At 33.3% G+C, this 21,163-nt stretch overlaps 1 protein-coding gene across 1 annotated transcript in view; it reads right to left on the reverse strand.

Moving 5' to 3' along the window:
• The window catches only part of mspo (M-spondin), an 82,889-nt gene extending 61,946 nt beyond the window's left edge, over positions 1-20,943 (reverse strand). The window contains exon 1 of the mRNA XM_073076764.1: positions 20,730-20,943. The gene's annotated coding sequence lies outside the window, so the exon portion shown is untranslated. The remainder of the gene's footprint in view (positions 1-20,729) is intronic.
• Positions 20,944-21,163: the final 220 nt, after the last annotated feature.

The following is a 21,163-nucleotide window of genomic DNA, read 5'->3' on the forward strand; positions in this document are numbered from 1 at the left end:
TAATTACTATAATATCCATTTTTATGCGGATATAAAATAGGTGCATAAATAGGTGCGTGTGGTTTTATATTTTTATTGTATTGTTGTGAATATGTTTATAATTTGGTTGTTTTTATATTTCAATATCGGAGTATATACCGATTCTACTAGTGCAACTTCTCGATACTAATATGAACAGTGTTCTTTATTTTTGTGCACGAGGGGGAAACCTTCAAAAGGTACCCGGTGGCATGGGAGCGACGTAGGGTTATGTGGGATTCTTACCGCGTGCGTTGTTTACAAGTCTCTAACACGAGCGTTTTATTGACCTGGGACCACTAAAATTACAATAAAATTTATTTAATGAATAACTTTACTATAATACAGATATTTTGTACCTCTTGTTTTGTAGTAGCCAGAATACTGAAACAAAAAACTTTCTACAATAGAATAATTTAGCGTAGAAATGTTTACATTTACATTAATGGACGGTTTTACAATAAATAACGTGAATACACAATAGCCTTCCCAAGTCAGGCATACAGTATAAAATATAATGTTATTCAACATTTTTATCGAAGTAAACGAACGAAGCCTCTACAACCTACAAAATAAGGTAGTTTACAGTTAGTTCTAAACGTATATGAACTAATCAAGTTTAAAAAAACTGGGATTTTGATGTTTTGGACTTTTGAATCTGTTCATTTACTTTTGGAGCTGACTGTACCATCTAAGCAAAGTACCGAGTTCTATTTCAAATCAGCCTTCATAATATAGTTGGAATCGCCGATTCGAACCATCGCGTAGAAACGTGTTATTCACGTTGTTTTGATTTCTCTTCTCACTGGCTTGTTAAAGCAATCGATCGGCTTTTATCCATTGCCAAGCTCCAATTGCTTTTCACTCATTGGGAATCACAACACAACTTTTATCTTTATTAGGGATGGCGATTCTTTCCAACAAAGATCGATTCTTGAATCGACTCTAATCGAAGTGTAATCAATCGATTCACGAAAATTCGAGACCCAAAGAATCGATTCCCCAGAAATCTTTTCACCTAAAAGGGGCGCAAATGGCCGTATAAAGGTCATCAGGACCAAACAAACACTGAAATATGTATTCGTCAGCAAAAAATGTACATAACTCATTCAACCAACTTCGAAAAGATCAACTTTCGATTTTCTAATTTTAATTTAAGATCGATTAAAATAAAGATTTATTTTAAATCACTGAATCGATCCATTACTGAGGATCGAGTAAAATAATAGAATTTTTCGCCCAAAAGATCAATTCTTCGATTAATCGATCTCAGATCGCCAACCCTAATCTTAATATCCATTTACATAAAACGAGACTCGCTTATCGATTGAAACGTCTTTATTATTATTTTTGGTAACTTTTCGTACTATTTGCTCTTGAAGACTTTATTCTGCTTTTGTTAAAATGTATTTAGTTGAATTGTTTCGTCTGACTGACAGTCTAGACAGATCGAATATCTAAAATGTGACTATTTTTAACACGCTTTTTTATATTAATGGTCTTAAACTTCTTTGGGCAAAAAATGTACCTATAACAAGCTTTTTATTATTAAGTTTTTTATTTATTTTTACAAGCTTTAATTTCATTTACGAGTACCTTGTTAGCTTGTAAGTGACGGTTAAATCTTTCAAGTAAATTTTATACTATTTATTATTATTTAACCCCAACCGATTGATCTAAAATTTTGCATATACGTTTGGTTTACATGACTATGCACGATAAGCTTAGTCGGTCTAAATCCATAATGGCGGTCATCTCAAGCTGACAGTACAATTATTTTATGCCCCCCCCCCCCATAATATGTTATCAAATGAAAGGGTTTTCTGAACGATAGAAGCCCCTCCTTATTTTTTTTATATAAATTTATTATCAGTATAAATTATGTTTGGGGAATAAAATTTTTAACTAAGTAGCTCCAGAATTAAATAAAATATCCTCCTCATGTTTAATATTTTTTGTTGAATCCATCTAAATACGTAAAAAAATTTAGAAGTCTTATACATAATTAAAATCACACGAAGCCTAAAATCTCTGCCTTACTACGGTAAAGTCTTTTTACAAAACGTCTATTTCACACATACCAAGCACCCATTAACAAAACATATTTCTTCACGTTACTGTAGGTATTCGCGCATAAAATTATTTCGCTTTTGAAATTAAATTTACCCTGGAAGCGTGAAAATCCGGGGTTATCGCACTGAAATACGATTTATGGTACCCACCTTCACGTCGCGACAAAACTGAATAAATCTTCGCAGATAGTACTGGAACGTGGCGCAAGTTATAAGTGACTAGCTGACCCGGCAAACTTCGTACCGCCTCAAAATCTATTTATCAAATATATTTCTTATAAAATATAGCCTATGTTACTCGTGGATAATGTAGCTTTCGAATGGTGAAATAATTTTTTAAATCGGTCCAGTAGTGTTTGAGCCTATTCATTACAATCAAAGAAACAAACAAAGTTTTCCTCTTTATAATATTAGTATAGAAGTATAGACGAGCGTTTTAAAAATGCACGTTTATCGCTCATGAATACAAATCAATGAATGACGATGTCTATAAATGATGTACAGGAACAGAGGTACACGAGAAGCATTCTTCCAGCCTATCTTCGATGTAATCTGTTGGTTTTAATGGCTAATTAACTGATAGATTTAACATTCAATATGATGGAGTTCCACCCCACCATAATACTTCATTTGCCCTGTAAAGATGGTCGAATGTAGGATTAAATATTAAAAGTAAAACAAATATGTTTTGGACAGTTTTGTTTTAAAGCTTTGGTTAAAGGTCGCTTTATTTCAAAAATAACTTTAGATGAAATGAAATCTGTCTTTAAAAAAAAATACACTACATCACTAAAAAATTTTAAACAATTTATTTGTCAGTTTTGTACGCGTAGATCATGTGTCAAATAAGTTATGAATACAAGTGTGATCGGCAGTTGATAATAATAAAAAAGACGTAGCTCTCATGACTTGCACCAAACAAAGCGCCAGCACTTGTTTCGCCTTAAAGCGCCCCTTGCTTTGACGTTTGCCGTCGCCACTCCCATTGCGAATCTAGGACTGTTGGAAACGCTACATTTACTGATACCTTACTGTTTATTGAAAGCTTAGTAAGGTATTTAATTATTCATGATTATGGACAATGGAGGTATAAGATATTAGGTATGTTGAATATATTGTTTTTTTTTACATTTCTTTTTTTTTGGCGACTTTCTGCATCTTGTCAAGAAATGGCGCCAAGAGTACACACTAGTATTTAAATTACGCTATTAAAGTTCTCAATGTATTATGCAAATTTAAACTCTCCCAAACGGAGACTATCGAAGCACATTCACTGCTAAGACATGCTCACTTAGCCTAACGGGAGATCTCCTTTATAAATGTAGTTCTTCGGACGCAATTTGAACACACTTCCTTCCTATTAGTTCTGATGGAAGGGCTAAATTTCTATAGTAGTCCATGTTAACCAACGCACTCAGAGAACTCCGGTTGCATTCCTTTGTAGATCCCAGAGTCCAAGTCAAATTACCAATTTCTAAAATAAAGAAAATCTTTTGACCTACTTATGTTATTAATGCCAAAAACGTGTAGTTCATACTTAGTACGGATTTACTAGAATTCTATTAGCTTTCCCAAGGCTTCGTAGCACTCAGGAGTGATTGCTTTCATGCATGCTATAAAAGTATCAAAATTGATAGAATTTTATATCTCTATATCACATCACGCATACATTTTTATGAAGCAATAAATAAAATGAAGAAACAAGATATCGAAGTAATCCATCACTGAATTTTTATGGCGATACCTTGAAATCTCTTACAATTTGATATGGATAAGATTTAATTTTAACAACGTTTTACCATTTGTAACGCTATAAAACGATTTTATATTTCACATTTTATTACTTTCATAGATTTGTTATTCTCATGTCCAATAAAATAAACTATCATAGTGTAGTCCTAAGTCCTCAAGTCGAGTATCTCTGAGTCTTTCGACCTAAGTCACTTTCAACTTGAATCTATGTAAATCAAGTCGAGTATCTCTGAGTCTATCGACCTAAGTCACTTTCAACTTGAATCTATGTAAACTAGTATGGCTCGATATAACTCTAAATTGTGTGGATAAATGTTATTAAAATGACTGTTTAAGGTACATTAAACGTGAAAATAAGTATTTCATATTGCGTTAATTTTTCAAAAGAGAATTTTCGATTCTCCAGTCGATATCCGTTACGTTGTACAACCTAAGTCGCTTTATACGACTCAAAATACATTAATATTTTCGACTTATTATTTTTGTAAAAAGCCACACTTAGTACACACTTTTGCATCGTAAGCAGAATAACGTCAAGAAATTGAGTTATTTCAGTGCTAAATCCTGAAGTCGATACTTCACTGCATTCTACAACATAAGTCGCCTTATTCCTTATTCAAAAAAAAATGAAATTAACGGTTTATTTCAATAAAAAGATAGAAGTACTACACACTTTTATATCGTAAACAGAATAACGTCAAAAACTTGAGTTATTAAAGTGCTAAATCCTGAAGTCGATACTTCACTACGTTTTACAACCTAAGTCACTTTCAATGCAGTGAGCATTGTTCAACCTAAGTCACTTTATTCCTTATTCAAAAACATTACTATTTTAACGGTTTATTTCCATAAAAAAAGAAGTACTACACACTTTTGTATCGTAAACAGAATAACGTCAAGAACTTGAGTTATTTCAGCGCTAAATCTTGAAGTCGATACTTCGCTACGTTTTACAACCTAAGTCACTTTCAATTTTCAGCGAAAAGCGCTTTATAGTCCGCGTTGAACGTGACTGGCGTGTTCAGTTAAATATTATTCAAGTTTGTAGTAACATTCGGGGAAAATGTTGCTTTTATTTTAGCAGAGTATTGAAATTATCGTGTCGAAGATATAAAATAATGAGGTACAAGCATATAATTTTAAATTTTTTATTAATTTATCTGTTTATTCGGCAATGAAACAGCGTTACACTTAATAATAATAATCTGTACATGTGTGTGTTTGTATGTGTGTGTAGTGTATATAAATCTATATATATAAAAGCGAAAAGATACTCACGTTCAAAACGTATTAATCAAGGTTTTGCCGAAACTACTGAAGCTATAATCATGAAATTTGAAATAAAGCTTCATTTTATAATGTAGATGCGCACTAAGAACGGATTTTTTGATATTCCACCATTAAGGGGGTTAAATGGGGGTTGAAAGTTAGTATGAAAGTCCGTCAGTTTTAAAGCAAACTGGATTAAAATTGGTATTTAGCTTTCTGATTTAAAGTAATAAAAATCTAATCTAAGGGTTTTTCCAAAATCAACCCTAAAGGTGGTTAAATAGGGGTTGACAGCTTATTTTAAATTTTGCCATTTTGAAAGCCAGCACTATGAAAGTTAGCCATTGCTTTACTATTTGGATATAATAGAACTTTAGTTCTACCGTTTTTGGCAAATCAACCCCTATGTGGGTTAAATAAGGGTTGTAAGTTTGTATGAAAATCCCCCAGTTTTGATCTAATCTCTATGAAAATCTGTATTTAGCTTTTTGGTAGAAAATAAATAAACACCTATTTCATCGTTTTTGGAAATTCAACCCTTAAGTTGGTAAAATAGGGGTTGACAGCTTATTTTAAAATTTGCCAATTTGAAAGCCAGCACTACGAAAGTTAGTCATTGCCTTACTGATTAGATATAGTAGAACTTTAATTCTACAGTTTTTGGAAAATCAACCCTTATATGGGTTAAATAAGGGTTGTTAGTTTGTATGAAAGTCCCCCAGTTTTGATGTAAACTGTATGAAAATCGGTATTTGGGTTTTCGATAGAAAATAATTAAACACATATGTCACCATTTTTGGACATCAACCCTTAAGTTGGTAAAATAAGGGTTGACAGTTTATTTTAAAACTTCCCAATTTGAAAGCCAGCACTACGAAAGTTTGTCATTGCCTTACTGATTAGGTATAGTGGAACTTTAATTCTACCGTTTTTGGCAAATCAACCCCTATGTGGGTTAAAATAGGGTTGTTAGTTTGTATGAAAGTCCCCCAGTTTTGATGTAAACTGTATGAAAATCGGTATTTGGGTTTTCGATAGAAAATAATTAAACACCTATGTCACTGTTTTTGGACATCAACCCTTAAGTTGGTAAAATAAGGGTTGAGAGCTTATTTTAAAACTTTCCAATTTGAAAGCCAGCACTATGAAAGTTAGCCATTATCTCACTGGTTAGATATAGTGGAACTTTAATTCTATCGTTTTTGGAAAATCAACCCTTATTTGAGTTAAATAAGGGTTGTAAGTTTGTATGAGAGTCCCCCAGATTTGATGTAAACTGTATAAAAATCGGTATTTGGGTTTTCGATGGAAAATAATTAATCACCTATTTCATTGTTTTTGGAAAATCATCCCTCTCGATCGATCCCTTAAGGTCGTTAAATGGGGGTTGGAATTTTATTTTAAACTCCGTTAATTCGGAAGCAAGGACTATAAAAATTTGCATTTGGCTTTCCTGTTGGAAATAATAGAACTTTTTTAACACCATATATGGAAAATCTACCCTTAAGAGGGTAAAATAGGGGTTGAAAGTTTATTAGGAAGTCCGCAGATTTTGAAACAAAGTCTATGAAAATTGGTATTCAGCTTCCTGATTGAAAATAATAGAACACCTATTTCACCGATTTTGGAAAATCAACCCTTAAGTTCGATTAATAGGGAATATAACTTTATTTTAAAATCCGTTAATTTGAAAACAAGAATTGTAAGACTAGCATTTAGCTTTCTGGTACGATATAATAGATCTTTTTTAACAACGTTTATGGAAAATCTACCCTTAAGAGGAAAAAATAGGGGTAGAAACTTCGTTTAGAAGTTCGCAAATATTAGAGCAAATGTGTATTTAATTTAGTATTCTGCTTTCTGATTGACAATAATAGAACATCTATTTCACCGTTTTTGAAAAATTAACCCTTAAGAACGTTTAATAGGGGATGGAACTTTATTTTAAAAATCGTTAATTTGGAAGCAAGGACTGTAAAAAATGGCAATTGGCTTTCTGGTTGGAAATGATAGAACTTTTTTAACACCATTTATGGAAAATCTACCCTTAAGAGGGTATAATAGGGGCAGAAACTTCGTTTAGAAGTCTATGAAAATAGGTATTCTGCTTTCTGGTTGTAAATAATATATCACTAATTTTTACATCAACCCTTGAGGTTGGAACTTTATTTTATAATCCGTTAATTTAAAATAGGGGTAGAAACTTGCGCGTGCTGAAGTGCAGAACAGCGGTTTTTTAGGGTTCCGTACCTAAAGGATAAAAACTAAACCCTATTACTACGACTTCGCTGTCTATCCGTCTGTCCGTGTGTCACAGGGCTCTATCTACCGTAGTAGATAGACATTTAAAATTCGTACAGAGGATGGATAACGGTGGCTGCTATAACAACAAATACTAAAAATAAAAAAAAGTTGAAAACAAAAAGGGGTCCCCATACAATAAACTGCTATTCGTTATTTTTCCAACTAACTTTTCAACCGTTAGAGGTAGACAGTTCAAATTTTCACAATGTGTGTACTTTAATAGCTGCTGAAATTGGTTGTACTGAAGCTCCAGGTGTGGGTTTGACTTGCACTTGGCCAATTATTAGTAACGCGCAGACCCGCGGGCCACAAGGGAAAGTCGTGGGCCACACACCACCCGTGGGTGTCGGGTTGCCGACCGCTGGTGTTGAATATTAGCTTTCAGAAATTTGCTGTTAAAGTATTTATTTATGCATATGTACATAGGATGTTTTTGAAATTCTACTAAGGAGGTAAAAGAAGTGTTATATGTATGTATACGGGCATCTTTTAGGTTCGAACTTAGAAAAGTGAAATTTCAGATAACGTCTATTCAGAAAAATGGACGACAACGTGGACGGGTGCAAATTTTATATATGATAATGCGTAAGTTTATTCAATTGGCCTACATTTTGGTATACTGATTAGGTACGTCACAACTACTTTGGACACACTGCGTGCCTACATTTTGTCCTGCCGTGGGGTATGGTTGTGGTTATGCATGGATTAGTGATGATGATGTGATAGACACTTCGATTAAAATTTTGGGCTAGAACAGGGCTACAGTATCCCCTGCCTGCCGTACGAGACTAAAGGGGGACTTCTGGAGTTGCGGGCGGCAAGAATGGGAGCTCTAACCGCCCAGCCAGAGATCCTGGAAAGAACCATTGTATGTAAGGCCCCATATAACATGGACGGTTCCTATGGAATAGTGTAAATAATAATTATTGTATTACCTACATGAAACTTATATTTTAAAGAAAGTTTCATTACAGTCCACTAATTAGAGTTTTAGTGTATGTTTCTGAAGGAAGCTTGACCAATTTAGGTTCACAGTGACGAAAAAAAAAGCTTTTATTAGATATTAATGCTACTTTATTGTTATAATTGTTAAAGGTACAAATTTACGATTACAGTTATTTGTATGTCATATCATATTTTTTACGCGGGCGAAGCCGCGGGTTCTGCTAGTGTGGATGTATTTGTCATAGTCTATGAAAACAATTGCGAAAATTCTTGTGTTATATTTACACCTATTAACTATTATTATATTACACATTTTTTAAGTTAACTGCATATGAGACACGAATAAGTGTTATTTTCACACTATCACATAATCGATGTTAGTCAATTTCTGATTACCATACGTTAAAAAATTACATTATTTTATTGCCAACAAAAAGTGTCAAATTTCAAAATTTGGCTGTTTTATCTGGTAACGACAGCTTATCATCCCTTACCATCACGGTTACCATGATAAAGTTTAAACTACAAACGGTACCAAAACTTACTAACGCGATATCAGGTGCGTTGTCTAAGAACCTCGTTATCAACTTAGGCACAAAGCCTTTGTCCCGGTAATTAGAAAGCTTCGAACGGAAGTAGGTTGTAGAGTTAGATAGAATTTCTATTTGCAAAGGGCTTTAAGATTATAGAATGTAGATATTCTGTGAAAATTACACAAAAGGGCTACTTTAAGGTCGATGCATTCTTCTGGTATTGCTAATGAGTTAATCCTATCTGATTTTTACGAGGACTCGTAGTTTTCCACGACGCGACATTGTTTTTCAATACATCGCATCGTTTACAAATTTGTAACGTCGCACCGTAGCTTATACTTATATGTAAATGTGTTTCAGGCCGTCACAGCAATTCCCAGCGAAAACATAGAATGTGTATTACATAACATCCACCTTATTTACAAATCAAAGCAATTCAGCAGTGTAATAGATGGTAATAACATCGTACATTCATAAGAAAGTTTCAAATTATGTAGAAAATATTGTTTCCCCTTCTATATCTGAGATACTTATATAAAAATTGGACTTATATGTAATTCAATACTTTTACATTTAATTGATTTAGCTAGAAGCTATAAGAACAAATCATTAAAAATATCACTTGACTACGCGACAATAATAATGATAATATAAAACTTATTTCCAACTGTCGGAACCGCAAGTAAAAAATATAGCTGAAGTTGACCATAGGTGCATTATAGAGCTCTGAGGGCTAAGTTAGAACGCAGCAGTAATAGACTACTGCTATAAGACAGAAAAAATTTGACCGTGTTTAAGAATAATTCAAATAAACTTATAAGCCTTAACTACTATATATAACTATAACTTATAAAATAAGCAAGTTAAAAATATAAGGTAGAGAAATAATAACGCTCCATTCCGCGACGCGCTACAAATTCTTTATTTTTACTTTAAATAAAACTAAAACTATTTCTAAATGTATTCAGAACATAAAAACGTTTTACGATACGTTATGATTTACAAAGTAACTTAGATACTGGAATAACACTTTCGTATTCAAGTCCCTGGAACAAACCACTTCGTCCACATTCACATTTATAACTACTACGAGGATATAAAGTTCTTACGTTATGGTTCCCTAGTGTTTGCTAACTAGGGTTTGTCACGCGATGGAAAATATTGGAAAATACTTTCCAATACTTTTTATGGACTTTATTTGCGACTTCGCTTTACTTAGGGAGCTTATTTGTAACTAATATACATAAATCGTGAATCGTTTCACCCTAAGAGCCATAAATATATGAATTGTCATCAACAACATTATGTTATTTAAAACCGAAAATGTAAATTAAATGTACATAAAAACTTTACTATGATTATCAGTAAGACCATCTGAGACTGGAATCAAACCCATTTTAGGCAAATAAAGCAAGTAATTGCTTAAATTCTCAAAGGACATTGCGTTGTGAAGGTCGTCGTTAAAATAATAAATAGAGTTGACTGCAAATATATCCTATGATTAAAGTCATTGTTTTCAATTTCTTACCAACTTAAATACATTTTTAAGGCCAAACCTTATAAAAAAATTTGCTGACTAGCTGTCCCGGCAAACTTTGTACCGCCTCAAAATCTATTTATCTAATATATTTCATATTAAATATAGCCTATGTTACTCGTGAATAATGTGGCTTTCGAATGGTGAAAGAATGTTTAAAATCGGTCCAGTAGTTTTTGAGCCTATTCATTAAAACCAAACAAACAAACAAAGTTTTCCTCTTTATAATATTTTTGTAGATTAACCCTAAAATTACGAACGACCTTTCCTGTTACATTTAACGTGTTATAATATTTCAACATAATATAATATTCATATCAGCGTACCACACGCCGGTTATGTTCTTGAAAAGGTCAAAATAAGCATTAATTTGCACATTCACCTTACATAACAATAAAGTATGCTCAACTCGACTTGCGCAGCGAAAAAATTATGGACTAACGAGAATCAACCCTAAATCACTGTTCACTGTGTGGGCTGAAATAAAGCGTAACATAAAACACGTAAAAACATGTACATATTTTTATTGTAACTTTCAAATAATGATACAAAATAACATAAAGGCGATGGAATGGCTTCTTCTTCATAACGAAACATCTTGTGAAGTGGTGGTAGTTGTATTGATATTCAAAAAGTGATCTGTAAAGAACTTACTTCACAATTTTTGAATAAAAAAAATTGATTTGATTTGATTTGAATAATTTACGTCGAGTAAAAATGGTATAAGGAGACTGGTAGGAGAATGGTATAAGAGAATGGTATAAGGACTTACCTTTACATTAATAATTGAATATTTTTGTTTAACTTAGTAAAATCTTTAAAACGATATTTAAGACTGCTAAAATAACTATTTAATGTTGTATTAATATAATTTCTCCGAAACTATAAAAACTAAACTCTGTTAAACATCATAAGAATTGATTTTTTTGCGTTCTGTAAGGAATACTTTTAGACTCCGCTAAACTGATTTGTTTAAGAATTATGCGCAGATAGACGTCTTTATCAGTTTGAAAGGGATACAATAACTTTCAATTCACCCCCAAAATATTTAATTACCAAAAAATCCTAAAAAATACTTCCAGCGGTGATCACGGACAAAACCGCGCAAGCAAGCTCGTTACGGAATGATAATATCAAAAACCGCCAAAACAGGCGTCAATTTGCAAATTCACAAAATAGCACTTACATAACAATAAAGCGCGCTCGACTTGCGCTGCGAAAAAAATTATGATCATAATAACTCAGCGAGAACCAACCCTAAATCACTGCGTATGGCAGAACTGGCGTAAGCTAATGGAAAGTGGGAGCATTTAAACATTTTTTTGCTCAATTGAAAAAAAAATCGTAGGACATAAATTTCGAGGAAAACGCAAGCTTTTGTTAAAGTTCAGGGATTAGGGGAATATTTTTCGAGCGCAACTGCACTGCAGTCGATGATTGTCCTCCTCGCAGCTTTGTAAACGGAATGACTCAAAGGACACAATGTGAATAAGGCCTATTCAAAGTTAGACAGTTAACAAACGACGGGAGTTGAAATTTAAATCGATTGTTTAAATACTTAATACTGTTTAAAATAATTACTTTGTCGCTCATTGTTTTTGTAGACACAATAATAAAACACAAAGCGTTTCAGAATGTGGTCCTAAATAAAAATGGCATATAATTCCGTAGTTTTATTTTTAATTAGAAAAATAATGTATTTTACGGAGGAAAATTTGCTTGCGTGTAATTTTAGGAATTTAGCTTACATTTAAGCTATAAAGCGTGTAAATGGTCTTACATTAATGAATTTAAAACTAAGAGTATTTTTGTTGTCTTTCTGCAAACAAATTCTGAATGAAGTCTAAGTATATTTTAAACACACGAAATTTCCAAAATTTTTAAGTTCATATTAAATTGTTTTAGTTTGTTTTCAATATAATTATCTTTGATTGACTTCTTAAACAATAGTAAATTATACCTTTATAAAAACTACTTATGTATAATTATTTATCATCAATAGAAAGAAACACAGATAAGTACGCGTTGGATTTACGGTGTCATTTTTCATTTATATTATCTAGACATATTGTTGCAGTACTTTTATAGGAGTGACCATAGATTAGTAAAGATACTTCGCCGCCTTGAAATTGAATGAAGCCGCAAATGGCTTATTATAGTAAGTTCTTTTTTTGAATTCTTGACAAATAAAAACATTTTTAGAGAAAATTTACGAATAAATAACTAATACTGCGTAATTTTCATAATAATTAAATAATTTATAATAGTAATTTCAAATATTTTAGGGACATTTTAGCACGGAGACGTGGCAAAATTTTTTTACGCAACTGTTTCAATTCTCAAAAGTGGGTACATTTTCTTGTTAGGAGTGAGTAATCTTTATTAATCTATGGGAGTGACTTCATAATTTATACGACGGATATAAAGAAAATATTCTGCCATTTTTTCCATTTTATTTCTGTTGTATTTTAATATATTATTTCTAACTTTACATATATCTTTCTTAAAATAGTAGTGTTGAGAAATAATATACTATGAAGGACGCAGTGAAAGAGACGTTTAGACAAGACATTCCATATTAGACCTCAAGACTACCAACATATCTGTTGCCCATCTCAGGATATTCCAATCCAATTTGGGGCTAATTACAAATATTATGCATACCTTGCCATCTAAGCATCAGTTACCCAGATCTTACCTGAATACAGGACTAAAGTAGAACGCTTCAGATTAGTACATCAGCGTTATTATACCCTTCCAACCAGATATTCGTACAGTACTTTGACGCGATGTGCAAGTGACCCTATTTTTTCCAATTTACTTTAAGTCAACTTCTGTGAGTAAATGCATAAGTTAAATGTTGAAACAAACCTGTATTTTGAACAAGTAAACAGCGTTTGAATTATTAAAACAAACATGACATGAATTAAACTAACCTGTAAACTGTGTATTTTTGAGAAAACCAGAACATTTTCCGCGAGTATCTGGTAACATTTTCCATTTCGCAAAGCTGCATTGTATTGTGAGCCGCGCATTGTTTTAAATTACGAGAAGTGTGACTGCAAAATTATGAGAAGTGTGACTGCAAAATTATGAGAAGTTCAGCTACAAAATATTTGCGTCGCGACTCTTTGTTATGGAATTATGACACGGTTTAACTTGCTCGGGTTAATTGGGGTTTTGTTGTTTGCGAAATGTTTTCGCTGTTTATCTATTTAGTTACCTCTATTTTGATTATGTTTTATAGAAATTTAGGTCTTTGTTCTGTTTGTTTGTGTACTTATAAAGTTCTTTGCATCCATGACAAAAAGCTATTGTGGGGTTAGATACGTATATATTAATATTATGTGATCGGTAGTCGGTAGAACGAGTTCGAACTGGTAAGTTCCATCATCACAAATTATTCGAGCAGTACCCTTACCGTGAGTTTTCAAAACATCCCACAATTTTACGTTACGTTTACTCAATCCTATTCCGTTTGCTTCAGTAGACTGAGTAAACGTTACAATAAGTAAGTGCTCAAGTCTTTTTAACCGACTTCAAAAAGGAGGTGGTTATCAATTCGGCCGGTATCTTTTTTATGTACGTACACGAATTACTCCGCCGTTAGTGAACCGATTTTAATAATTCTTTTTTTATTTTGTCGAGACGAGCTACAAGTTGGTCCCATTATGAAAATATGATGATATTTAAATATGATGAGTTGATGAGTTGTGTTTGAAGATATTTGGTGTAGGTTCACGAACAGACAGCGGAGGGTTTCGTTTTATCCTTTGAGTACGGAATCCTAAAAATCATTCTACAAGATGGCATTATAGATATGTTTGTAAAATAATAATGTTATGAAATAACATTATTATTATGAAATAACATTATTATTTTCCAAAGCTAAAAATCAATCTAGTAACTTTGCCTGAACGCTCCATAAGGCGCTTTCTCTCGCCTCGAAAATCGTTAATCCTTAGGATATTGATAAGGACAATGGTACAAAATTATTAAAATCGTGTTTTGTCATCGGTTTTTGATAATTCTTCAAAATTATGAATTAAACTGAACGTTCAAAGTGGACAGAAATCGGGCTCAAAGATTCCGTTACTGTTACGTACATACAGACATACAAACGTACAACCCAAGCTAATAAAAATGTGTTAAAAATACGTAAACAAATACCAAAACAGTCAGATTTGTCAAAACGTAAAAACTCATGGGAAGGCTACAGGAAGCATCTGTTTTGCATTTCGGTGGAAGGGTATAGATGCGGGCCGACTATATGAGGCGACAGTCTTACTCCAGAAGTGACAACACACCTGTGATCGGGTGGGGTAAAACTCTTGTTATATATGTAGATGGTTGCAGCTGTCGATAAACGGCAATAATCACATGCCAGCAGGTGGACCGCATGCTCATTTTTTACTACCATAATATACAAAGTCTATTAATGTATTCCTTTGTACCATTCAAAAAGATTGAACCTACATACATCTGACATTGTAATCAGAAAGTGAGAAAAGACCTAAGTTACTTGTACAAATTTATCTGATTCACCGCTCCTTTTAAGTCATAACAGCAGAGAACAATACAGTTATAAGTCATAATTACGAAACCGCCGACTTATACGACTTTTAGACTCATACTTTTATATCAGAAAATTATTACAAAAAAGACCCACCGCTTAAATATGTACACACAAAATAAGCATCGAATAAATTTGACAAAGAAAATTAAAGGGCCGTAACCGAAGGGCCGCGGGCGAAATCTGTTAAAAGGACGTTTTAGTTATAAATTTAAGACTTGACCTGAGGTTTGACGGAACATCGACCCAGTAATAATTTATTTGAAAGCCAAATTAACTATTCCCTAAGCCCTTAGTGGTTTCATTTAATATTGATATCGAATAGGGGATCTTATTAGAGACGCCTTTTAGTTGCTATGTACGTCGATTCTAAAGTGAGAATATTATTTTCATATGAATTGCGATCCTTTGTTCAATTTATTACTATTGTTCCAAAAACTATAGCTTAGTATGAATTTCAGACTGATTTTGAGGTCTAGGTTCTGATATTAGAAAGTAATGTAAATGTTTGCTATTAATTATAATTTGCTTTAATGACGAAGAAAATTGGCATGGGGCAACATACTTTTTTGTATAGGTAATGTAATCATGAAAAATTTTACAATCTGTGTTAGTCGTGCGGTAGACTACAGCCTAAACAATTCACATAGCCAAAGAACCTATTCTCATTGTAAGTCACGGATCCTTATTAGGTAATTCGTTGGTATATAAAGAACAACTACGAATTATAATAGAATATCATAATAGTAGTATACAACCCGCCTACATCTTTGGTACATAAATTTTTATACATATGTGGGTGTTTATGTTTGTAATTAATTATATATTTATAATATTTATACCTGTATTTATATATATTAATACCTATTCATAAAACGCTTATTCGAGCTGTTATAAGTTCTTTAGTTAAATAATTGTAAATCCGTAATTGGCTGTACGAAATACTATATAAGAAATGTATTTGAATGATTTTAAGAGCTGTGGGTTTTGTATTAATTAAATAAATAAATATACAATTGTATGCCTTTTTTTTGTTGATGAGGGGGAAACCTTCAAAAGGTAACTTATGCCGTGGGAGCGGCACAAGGTTGTGTGGGATTCTTACCGCACTAAAACCCCCCCGGTGGCCGTCCTCGGCGCTGCGTAGAGGACTCCGGGATCTCCAATGGAACGCAACCGGAGTCCACTTGGCGCGTTGCCCCGTCGGGCTCCGCCCAGGTGAGCTTGAAGCTCACCACACCATCTGATGTTCACGACTGTATGCGACCACACATACCGCCGTCCATCCCGGGGTTGCTGGCCGGGCGGTTCGAGCTCCCACTCTTGCCGCCCGCAACCCCGGAAGCCCCCTTTAGTCGCCTCTTACGACAGGCAGGGGATACCGTAGCCCTATTCTGGTCCCGGAACTACAGGGACAAATTATATACAACCTGCGTTATCGTTAACCGTTAAAGTGCAAAGTCAGCCGAGTATCTTTTTTGTTTAGATTTTAATTACTTATTATTGATATAAATAAATAATTATGAATGTAAAAATATGACTTCGAGTATATCGAGCTGCACGTCTGTATGAAAATTATTTTAAGAAATGAAAACACATTAAAATATTAACATTAATATGCAGACATAAATAAGCTATCAATTATTAAACTGGCAATACTTTCACATTGAATAATGCAAGATTTGTAATATGAATCCCATTCAAAATAGTACAAGCCTAATAATCTTGCCACATCATAATTATGTTCATACGATGTCAGCCGTTGTCAAGGGATGCATATGACTTAATTGTTATTTTAGGCCAATTTACATGTACGAGCATGTAAATTTTGTTAAACCCGTCTTAAGTAACCGTGGGATTCTTGGTAAGTTACTTTAGAGTAGTAGTACTTAAGAGTAGTGAGAGTAGTCGTAGTAGATATAACACGTGTCATTCGTATTAAAATTACGTATAATGTTTACTATACGAGGTTTTGATAGCACTTGGAATAATGCTGCAAAATAAATATTTCTTGTTGGAGGCACAAAAAAGGAGAGTCTAACACAACATAACATAACATAAAGATTAATTCAAGGTTAATAGAACGGGTGCTTCATTAGATATTGTGACTAAATTTATTCAAAAAATCTGTCGTACCTAATCTGTTATATCGTAATCATCAATATTGTTTAAAAATGCTTTTCATAAATTCAAAATATATTTTCAAAAAAATCTATAATTATATAGTCTACGACTTCTATACGTAGAATAATTATTACGATATTAAGTTTGTACACTCTGAGGTATACATATTGTGTGTAATTATGGCGTCATCGTCAACCCATTACTATACCACTGCTAAGCACAGGACTCCTCTCAGAATAAGAAGTATTAGGTTATAGTTCACCTCATTCCCCAAGTGCGTATTGGTAGACTTCACATAACTTTGAGAGTTTTTTACAAGATCTCACAAGTATGTAATTTTCCTCGCGACGTTTCGTCGTTAATGCAAGTGATAATTAATTCCAATACGCACTGAAATTTGGCAAATCAGAGGAGCATGGGAGTCGAACATCAAACATCTCGATTGACAGGGCGAATTCTAACCCCTAAGCTTCCCTGCTAAAAATATGTAAGATTTACTAACAAAAATAAGTGCTGTGAAGACAAACTATATTATAAGTGTAACATAGTTTTATAACTAATTATTTAATTTTATATCAAGTCATAAAGGACAAACATAATTGCTGACACAATATTGGCCCTAAATAGCTGAACACAGCATTAGAGTAATGACTGAGAGATAATTAGGAAATTAATTAGCCCAACGCCGTGAGTACGTCAGCAATGTTGATTATCATGTACATAATTTCACATTAGCGAGAATGATTATCTCATCATTAAATGTTATGATTATAAGTGTTGATGTATACGTATTAAGATTTATATCATCATCATCAAGTTATTGTCATAGTGTTGAAAATAGGAAAATTTGCAATCCACCTGATAGTAAGTGGTCAATACCGGTTATTGAGATCTAACTATTGAAGATGGTACAAGCTTCTGTGGTTCGACTCCGAAGGCACCACCGCCACACCTCTTACTGCCTAATCGCAGCGGTGTTATGCTGTTTCGCTAGAAAGGCGTGATAAGGCATTCTTACGCGAAGTGAACGTAGTCCTAAGGTATAGTAACGACCAACCTTCGGTAGGACTTTTATTTTATCCCGGGTTGGTTACAGATGTCCATGGGCGGCAGTAAACACTTACGAGGTGGACTACATGCCGGTTTGCCCACTCAATATTAATATAAAAAACGTAATTTCATATTACCTGTAATGATCTGATTATCAAATATAATGAGTGTGTGCCATAGTAAGTGGCCACTCCCAGCTATGGACTATCAATTCCGGATCTATCAATTCCAAACAGGATCTAAGAAATCTCATCTGAGCGTAATCGTGATACCACTTACGACTTTTAGATCGCCTCGTATAATTGTCTCTGGACCCCTTATCAACAACCTAGATCAACTACTACTGTCAAAGGTAGAAATCCCCAAAATAAGTCTTGGTAGTAACTAAGAAAGGCACTGTCTACCTTATAATATCAGCGTGAAGGGTGAAGTAAGAAAAAATCATATAAGTGGTACGAAATTAAAAGGTAGAAAAGTATTTGGTCGATTATAAATTTTAATGTCCTTGAGCGGTAGTGGTTCTTACCGTATTGTACTCTACACTCGTTTCTTATTTCATTTTGAAGAAAGACAATGAGTTACTAATAATGTAATAACTGCTACGCACATCTACATAGGAAATATCGCCGTATCTAAAAAATAAACTAGGGTCTAGCTACGCCGTAGCAAGGCCTACGGAAACTACATGCTACGACAGGTAGGCGATTAAATTTATGACCGATGACGCTACGGAGTTCCTGGAAAAATGTCGATTGAAAAAGTTTGTCCGATAAAGGTCAGCTGTCAGTTGCGGTAATGTATGAAATGTTAGTGTTTTTTGTTATATGTGGCTGGCAATTCGGTTTATTTGGTTACGAATTGTCTATGGTCACCTATTATCTATCTTACAAATAATAAAATTGAAGTGACCTCAAAATAACAGCTTTTTACTTATGTAATTTGATATAATATTCAAACAAAAATATAAATTAAATTTGACGAATTTTGACGGGTCTTTCATAGGTATATACTGATGCTTTATGGTAATATATATAGTTATTTAAAAAAATAATAACGATTCAGTTTACAGCGCGTATTTAATATTGATGTAGCTAAAAGTGAAATCAGGTGAGTAGCACAAACTTAAGACGCCTTAAGCCAATACCTAATACCAGTAACCTTACCATATAATTAAACCTACACATATCATCTTCAAAAATCAGAAGACCATCGATTCATAATCGTTCCACTAAATAATATACAACCTTGAAATTAATCTTTGCATCCACGAAATCTACCACATCGAATTTGCAATTAATTATGCAGACAACAACATAAATAAAATAATAATTATACATTTTTAACTAAAATATATAGCAAAATCCTGAAATATACAATTATTAAATGTTAAATAAAATAGCGTATGTCATAATATGAAAATAATTCTACTAATTATGTTATGATCCGTGCGAAAAAGCAGTTATAGTCTTATGATCCAAACTAGCTCTTTCAATAGGAATCTGAAGTGCAAAATCCAGACAGTAGATGGATCGTAGTAATGGATTGAGGATTTATGGTCCAAACATTTTCTTTTCATAAACGTGACAATAGCTTCATCCATTTAAATACAGTTAACAAATTTTATTAACAGATGAGAAGATCCGTCTTCAGATATCTCATCAATTCCACAATTCCTTTACTCAATATAATCCATTTTTGAAGGTACTTAAAATAATTGTATTTAAATTTATTCTTTTATGAATGAATATCATTGTGTCGAAAAGCTTTTACTTATAATTTTCTGTTTAAATCCATTTCATACTCATTGGATTATTTTTCAAATATTAATATATGCCGTACGATCTACAGAGTATCTTAAAATTGTTTGTCTTTCTTATAAAAAAAAAATTTAGTAATAATTTTATTTTAAAAAATATTCGTATGTACACCATTTTTATTATACCAAGCGAATGAGTACATCTGTTTGTTACCATCAATTCTAGTGTGTAATACTACTACAATAATTATGTCGTTAATTTTTATAAATTTCAAAATGTAACCTATATAACCTTAACCTACTAAATAAATAGTTCAAAACATGTTAATAAAATACTCTCTCAGAGATAACATATATGAACAGAGCAGAGCATTTATTAAGAAATACAAATATGGAATTCAAAGCTTTTATATACAGACAGAAAAATAAATACCCATATCTTATGTATTATTATAAAATCGTTATTCCTGCAAGACTAGAACACCTTACATACTTTTGTTAATTGTCAACAAAAACATTATCACTCTATGACATAAAAATATTAGCCAGATAAAATCAGCTTTGTTCTACAAAAGTTATTTTGCTAACAATGCCCTTCATTTGCATTTATTTGTAGAGTCATTAACCCGGTCAACGCCGCTTATCGTTTTAGTAATCTGCTCCAAACTGAATGAGAAATGGGTAAAAAATAAGTCACACGAAGATAAGTCACTAATTAAATTACTAAGAGCGCTATAAGCCACAATATTCAGGCAAACTTATCCACCTGTAATTGGCGCTGTAACGTAACACTTACCGTATGAGTTGCAGCCGGCAATTTCATATCAATTTGCCAATATCCGTGTACCACACAAAGTTTAATTAGAGCACAGTCCGATACGCCCCTGCACCGATGGGAGATCGTTAAACCCGCGTTTTCATCAATTTTTCATTAAGGTACCCGGTAAAAACACGCCCGTAATGTATTCGTGGTCCGATCGCGTACAGACACACGTCCGGACGCCGCGAGCTCACGGACGAAACTAGGGAGTAGGGAGCTAAAAGCACTCCGAACCCGAACTCTGCGGGACAGAGACAGACTTATACGGAAGAAAGGGACAGCCGAGGGTGCAGAGGTGCGCAGGAAAGAATTAGATGTTTATTGTGGGCTACGTGTAATAGGATAACAGAAGCTGTGCGTGAGAGCTTTTCAGTAGTTTCGAGTGACAGTCGCGTAGTGTCTTTTCGGGT

Source organism: Epargyreus clarus, unplaced genomic scaffold (assembly GCF_041222505.1).
Source record: "Epargyreus clarus isolate Ecla_fem2 unplaced genomic scaffold, WU_Ecla_fem_2.2 ptg000009l, whole genome shotgun sequence".
In the NCBI taxonomy this organism is placed as follows: domain Eukaryota; kingdom Metazoa; phylum Arthropoda; class Insecta; order Lepidoptera; family Hesperiidae; genus Epargyreus; species Epargyreus clarus.